This window comes from Juglans regia, chromosome 7 (genome assembly GCF_001411555.2).
Source record: "Juglans regia cultivar Chandler chromosome 7, Walnut 2.0, whole genome shotgun sequence".
Classification (NCBI taxonomy): Eukaryota; Viridiplantae; Streptophyta; class Magnoliopsida; order Fagales; family Juglandaceae; genus Juglans; species Juglans regia.
In genome coordinates, this window is record NC_049907.1 from 22285647 (window position 1) to 22293487 (window position 7841).

General features: G+C 39.2%; 1 pseudogene; it reads right to left on the reverse strand.

The window, feature by feature from the left end:
• Positions 1-376: 376 nt before the first annotated feature.
• Positions 377-2179, reverse strand: LOC109008419 (annotated as a pseudogene).
• Between the last annotated feature and the right edge of the window lie 5662 nt (positions 2180-7841).

The following is a 7841-nucleotide window of genomic DNA, read 5'->3' on the forward strand; positions in this document are numbered from 1 at the left end:
CTCTGTGCAGTGATGCAACGTGTATTAATCGTGCACAAATGGTCTCTATTTATAGACCATGAGGAACTGGTTATCATATTCTTCAAATTTTGAAGATTGGGATTACCAATCCAATGCCAATGTTCTAATAATTTGAGTCAGAGTCTCTAAAATGAAAGTTCTAGTAGATCACAAAGTATTGGTTAATGGTTAGAGAAATATTATTTTTCTACAAAGATTTTATCATATTTTTTAATCACACCCGTTGACTATACATTTAAAAAAGAGCAATGCTACATACAATTTTAGAATATGCTAGCCAGTCACTCCCTTTGAAAAAAAAACTTAAGTCAACTACTAAAATATAATTTTTTTTTTTTTTGTGGATCTTAGATTTATCCATTTTTCTCAAAGGAAGTGCATAGGCTTACATGGGACTTGCACTTTTTTTTTTTAAGAGTTAAGTAGTTAAATTGGGAGATGAAAAGGCCTATCTTAGACATTGATCTCTCAATCTATTTTCTAGTCAACTTTTAAAATGTAATACAAGTTCTGAAATTGTGATTACTTATCACTAAGAAAGCAAGAAAAAGCCTTCCTAACTATTGTATTCAAGAAAATATTTTAGGAGACCACACACATCACACTCTGTTTTCCAATTCTCTCCTCCAAAAACTAAACATAATTGCAGGTAATTTGTTTAGAGATCGACTCAAGCTAGTTAGTAATTCACACATTTACAATAGGAACACTGACAAGATATTGTGTGCGGGGGGTGGAGGAAAAGACCATCAGGATTCCTTTCAATCCTCCTTTTCACCTCCACTCTTCTTTGAAGCTGCTGTTACCTGAGAATACAAGAACGTCCCAAATATGGCAATGGCGGATCCAAGTGCATTCATAGGCCTAACCGGATTCCTGAACACCAAAACAGTAAATACAATCACCACCACCCGTTTCATTATGTTCCCAACAGAGAATGTCAAGGGGTTGATTTCTTCTAATGCTTGGTAAGAAGATTGGTTATAGAGATGGTAAAAGACACCAGACAACAAAACCCATATGTAAAATATAGATGGTTTGCCTATGGCTTGAATTGCTTGACCCTTCAACAAAGATTACGACTGGAAATAGATACAACAACGAAATAATAGTTATCCAACCATACAAATTCAGCCCATTAACCTCCTTGAAGCATTGCAAGCTGCGTTTCGAATAGATGTTCCTCAATACAAACCCAACATTGCTAATCAAAGCATCCCACAACCCTTGGAAATTGAAAGACACTTCGGTAATGGTAGCTAAGGCGCAACCAAGAATAATAGGGAGGATTGAGAGCCAGACCTGGAAAGGGTACGTATTGCCAAGGAAAGACGAGACCACGACCGAGAATACAGGCTCCGAGGATTAAATGACATGGGTGAAAGAAATAGCTAACATAGAGAATGAAATACAGGCTGAGATGTGGCCTATGGTGTGGAAAAGTGTAGGTCCGAGAAGGGCAATGAGGAATGGCTTTGAAATCTTTGGGTGAGGCTGGAGCTTTAAAGACCAGAGCATGAACATACAGACAGACCCGACAAAGAGTTGAAACGAGGCAAGAAGCCATGGGAATGGAAAAAGATTCAGTACTTTCTTGTTGTAGATGTTGAAGACAATGTTCTGAAAGTACCATAGACCAAACACAAGTCCTAGCCGCAGGGTCTTGTTATTGGTCTTGGGGTCGGAGGCAGCACTTTCACCTCCAGAATTGGCTTCTGATGCTGCTCTGGAGACTTGGGATCTGGGTTTTGAAGAAAGCTCACAAGGTTTTGCAGAGAGACTGCTCGAATTGCCAATCTTGGTGGTTGAACTTTGAATCTGAAAAGAAAGGCCAACCGGGTAGCCGTGGATTTTGCTAAGTTGGAAACTTCGGTTCCCAGACGGGCGAACGGAGTGGTGAGGGAAGCCGATACGTGGGATAGGCTTCTTTGATGTGGAGTTCTGTTGAGAAGATTTGGATTGAGAAGTAGAGAGGCATTTATAGGGTATTGATGGTCGGATTGGGAGAAAGTGACTGTGGAGACGGAGGATGAATACGTGAGATTGGGAGTGAACATTGAGAGAGATTCTGTAAAAGCAAGAATCTGAAGATCGAGGACGAGATTTCTCAAGTATCGAGCAAGCTTATGAATGCCTTTCGTTTTGGATATCTGATGATTCTTTCTTCCTTCACAAATTTGCAATTCCAAAAAAATAAAAAATAAAAAAATAAAAAATAAAAAGAAAGAAAGAAAAAAAACGTATATGCACTGAGACTTAGTTTGCTTTCAAAACTAAAATTTAAAAATAAAGAAGGAAAATCAAAATAATTAATTTGAGTTGAGATCTAAAGTAATTGTCTCACCCATTCTCTATAATCTTGATTTTTTACTGAAAAATTAAAATTATATAAAAAATATTGTTGAGATAAAAGTACACATATCCTAGCTAAAACTTGACCTTTATCCAAAATCTTTTCTTAACGCCGTAAAATTCTAAAACCTTAGATCTCTCAGTCTCCCAAACATCAAATCTAAAAATTATTTCCTAAAATCCTCAAAATCTAAAACCCTTATATTGATGTTTGCAGAATCTCAAACTTAAATATTAATAGAATTATCTCTTGATGTATGAAGAATTCTAACATTAAAATATGAAATTATTTAATAGTCTTCAAAAATCCAAAACCTCATCTATTAAAGCCTATAAAACCTTAAACCCGGCTTTCGATTGTGCTTATGTACACCTTCAAAATCTAAACCTTAAGTCTTATAAAAATTCATTTTCTACAGCCCACAAGGTAAGCCTACAAGATCTAAAACTCCAAATGTCAAGAAAATCATTTCTTAAAATCTACAAAATTTAAGACCTCAGATCCCATCAAAATCATCTTTCAAGTATGCAAAATTCCCAAATCTCAGATTTCCAAAACTCAACCAATAAAGTTTGTAAAATCTCAAACATGACTCTGATACCAATTGTAACGCCCCGGTCCCATAGGTAGGGGTGGGCAGTGGGGGTCCACTCCCGTTCGCCAAGCCTGCATGGTAGACCATTAGTTGGGGCGGGGGAAGGCTGACCCTAGCCGGGCCACTCCCCGCACCCCGCTCTGCACCCATCCCATAATAGTAAGTCTCACATTGTTTAAGTTTGATTATTGTATTACTTTGGCCTCCTATATAAAGGTAGACCTAGGAGGTCAAGACAATCCAGAATACAACTCTAATGAGTTTCTATATTTTTTAATTATAAATTTTAATTTATAATTTAAATTATATTATAATTTGGGTCTAAAACAAATATTTTTTATAGACCCAATGGGTCATTGAGTTGAGCGGGGGGCGGGGTAGGGGGCGAAGAGTTAATTCCCGTCACTTAAACTCACACTCCAACAATATATTTATGACTCCATATTCTCGATGCCATATAAAAATTATTGTTTCAAACCAGCTACCTCAATATAATTAACCTCCCAAAATATCAAGTCATTAGAACACGATAAAACCTTGATCATCTCACCCATGCTCTATAAACTTGATCATCAGTTGAAAAATTTAAATTCTCTAAAATATATTGTGGAGATAAGGGGGTGAGTTATCAACGACTCAGTAAGTAGAGAACATATGCTATTATGTAAACATGAACATTTATAGAGTTTAGAATGCAAAACAAAACATTTTTTCAAAATGCAGAATGTGAACATTTGTCAAAATATCAAAGTGAAAGTTTCAGAAACATTCTTATTCAAAAATATTTGGCATAGTATAATCTGAGACAGTATCTTCATGTCGTATCAGAGCATCACATCGGGACAGATACCATATTTAACCCCATACTAGGGTTATAAATCACCATTATACCCGTGATGGGGTTGTATATTATTATTATACCTATGGCAGGGTTGCATATCACTATTATATCCGTGGCAGAGCCATATAACATTATTATCACCTGTGGTAGGACCGTATACAACTATTATACCCGTGACTGGGTTGTATACCACTATTATCACCTGTGGCAGGGCCGTGTACCACTGTCATCACCCATGGAAATGTCATATACCACTATTATCACCCGTGACCGGGTCGTATACCACTATTATACTCATGACAGAGCCTTAATGGAACAGATCAGAAACATAAAATAATAAGATACAAATACAGAATTAGAAAGTCATGCCAAAAGTTTTTAAATGTCACATCGTATCAAAACAGAGTACTAAACAGATTCAGATCATTTCACATATTCCAAAAATAAATTTAGAGCATTTTCACATCACATGCACAATTTTTCAGATTTCATATTCACTCTTTTTTCACAGTTCAAGATCAGAATACTAAAAATTTACTCATGTCTACACCAGTCATGACAAAAATATTCTTTTCTTTCATACAGATTTCATTAGTAATGCACAACAAATACGTGAGGTTGTTTGAAATTTCTTTTCAAAACATATCATGCACATTTTCATAAAATTATTTTTAATCATTTTTTTATGCAAAGTCTAGTATAGGAACCCTACTTACCTTGACTCTTCAACTTTTCTAAATTTTCTTACAACAATGCCACATGAATTTCAACTGTTTCTTATAAAATAGACACGCAACCTACTTAACTCTCTAATTAAAAGCATATTTTAAATAACCTATTTAACCTAAAAATCTAAAATTCTCGAAACCTTAAAAATATCTTCACTCCAAAATAATCGATATCTATTAAAATATCTCCGACTAATACATAAAATCTGAATTATTTTCCACCTTCGAACACCTAATTTATCTTGTTTCATCACAATCACATCATAATATATTAATCATACGGTCAACACTTATTAGAAGGGTATTTACATAACATGCTATCTATGGGATTAAATCACAGACGTGCCAACCATTGGAGAGGCAAGGTGCACTTATGAGGCAGTCATGCGACGTGGCTTGTCGTTGTAGTTTTCGGCGAGGGCTGGTGACTGCTTTCCAGGACTGCAGAACATGAAGAGAGAGAGAGAGAGAGAGCTAACTAAGGAACAAAGGGACTTATAGTGTTGCATTTTACGAGTTACCAGCGCCATACACACGGTTGTCTATTTTTGGTGGATCGGGGCGATGCTAGCCTCGGTAGTGGTGTTTTTTGTGAGGGTTGGTGGAGTGCGGGGGAAGTGTTGGGTCTGAGGGGCAGCAACTTGCTTTGTTCTTGTTGAGGAAAATAGGGCATGTCATTGGCATTGATGCTTGGAGGAACTGGGTTTCGGTGGTTAGAACTGGGGCTAGGTAGTGTTGGTTGTTTGTAAAGGTAGAGGCTCACGGTGGGATTCCCAGCAACCATGGGTGGTTCTCCTGCGTGGTTGACTTGCGGTGTAGGGTGGCAATGGGTGGGTGTACACGGGTTGGGTGGTTTCCAAAACTAGGGGCTGGCCTAAGATGGCTAAGCATACAATTTTGGTGAAACTGGCGAACGTTGATGGCAAGGTGATGGTGGCCAGATGTGGTGCAATAGTTGCATGCGGTTGCTGAACTTCTCATATAGGCGAACGTTCTCAATGGTAACAGCTTGCTACTGCAGTTGAGGTCATGAAAGGGGCTTGTCGCGTGGGGTTGCTGTGTGGAGAAACTAAGTGGCTCGCGTGGAAGAGCTTGGTAGTGGTTGATTTCCTGTGATTGTGAGGTGGAGGGGATAAGCAGTGGCTCATTGGTATAAGGGTTACACACTTGTGTGAAGGTATGAAAGAATTCACTATATTGCATTACAATTTTTGTACAATGTATAAACAAGTCAGAGACTAAGATCAAGGAGATGATCATGTTGTACAGCTAGCTGATATATAATACATTCCATACAAGTAAAGGAACTGAAATCACAGAGACTATCTTGGGAGATTTGCATTCTCTGTTACACACCCTCGCAAGATAGAGGTGCCATTGGTGACACCAATCTTGGAGCGCAAGGTCTGAAACTGTAATCGTGCAAGAGTTTTAGTGGGTGCATCTGCTAGTTGATCATGAGTAGACACATGATTGATAGTGAGGAGCCCTTTATTCACATAATCCCGAATAAAATGAAGATCAATAGCAATGTGCTTCATGCGACTGTGGTGAACATGGTTGACACTAAGCTATGTGGCGCTGATATTGTCGCAAAATATTTTTGGAGGTGTGGACTGTTGAAGACCAAGTTCTTTGAATAATTCCATGGGCTAGGCAATCTCAGAGGTGGTAGCAGCAAGGGCACTGTACTTTGCTTTTTGGTGCACCAAGAGATCGGATTGCAGCCTAAGAAGACGACATAGGCAAAGCTCGAGGTGCCATTATCAGCATTCCCAGCCCATTTGGCATCTGAGAAAGCGGAGACTTGCAGGTTGGGTGAACGATGGAGCTGCAATCCATAGTTGATTCTCCCCTTCAAATATCGCAGCAAACGTTTAAGTGTAGACTAATGTGTTTGCATTGGCTTGTGCATAAATTGAGCCAACCAGTTCACAGCATAGGCCACATCGGGCCTAGTGAGGGAGAGGTATTGGAGAACCCCAATGAGTTGTCGATAGACTTTACCATCCTCCGCAGGGGTGCCGTCGTGGAGTCAGAGAGACTCGGAAGTGGAAAGCGGCGTCTGCACCTCTTTAGCTCCATCAAGATGATGCTTGGTTAAGAGATCCCGAATGTATTTTTGTTGAGTGAGAAAAAGGCCATTTGCATGGGGAATGACTTCGACACCAAGAAAATAATGTTGGGAGCCAAGATCCTTGAGTGAAAATTTTTAACCCAATTGATGTGTAACCAGCTGATCAAAAATAAAAGAATTGCTTGTTAATATAAGATCATCAACATAGACCAAGAAGTAGGCGTGGACTGAGTCTTTCTGGTTGAAAAAAAAGAGAGGGATTGGCTTTGGATTGAGAGAAACCCATTTGAAGTAAAAAATTACTGAGTGTCGTGTACCATGCATGTCGGGGCCTGTTTCAACCCATATAAGGATTGCCAGAGCTTGCAAATATATGTCGGAAACTGAGAATCAACAAAGCCAACATGTTGTTTCATGTAAACATCTTCCGTAAGAGTGCCACGAAGAAATGCATTATTGACATCAAGTTGTCGTAGGGACCACCCCTTAGTTAAAGCAGATGAAAGAACTACCCGTATTGTGGTAGGTTTGACCACTAGAGAGAAAGTCTCTTTATAGTCAAGCCCATACTATTGATGAAAACCTCTAGCCACCAAGTGAGCTTTGTAACGATCAATATTGCCATCAGCTTTACACTTGACCCGAAGAACCCATTTACATCCAACGAACTTAATATGAGTGGAAGGTGGGACCAACTCCCACTTGCCATGACGAAGCAAGGCTATGAATTCATCACTCATGGCCCATCGCCAATGAGGATCTTTGAGAGCTTGGGTGACATTGTGGGGCTCTATAGATTTTTATTTTGGAAAAGGATGCTTGGTGACCATATGAAGCTACTTAGGCTTGTGAATGTTATTCATGGCTCGAGTGGTCACGTTATGAGTCCTGCCAAAAAATGGAATAACAAAAATATTTGTGGGCTCATGAGCAGGAACCGGATTAGGTGCGAGAGTGCCTTCTTGAGAATGATGCGATGCGGGGCCTAGGGTAAGGTCGGTGGATGAGGTGCTGGGTGGAATTGGAGTAGGCGGGTTTGGTAGTTCCTGAGACAAGGTTGGGCGATTGATGTTGGGTAGCAATTGGAGTGAAGGCCATGACTCAGGGGGGGTAGAAATGGATGGAAGAGTAGAAAAGGGAATTGGCTCTCATTGAATGTAACACGTCGGGACACATGTTTTGTTAGTGTCAAGATTTAGGCACTTATAAGCATATTGAGATGTGGA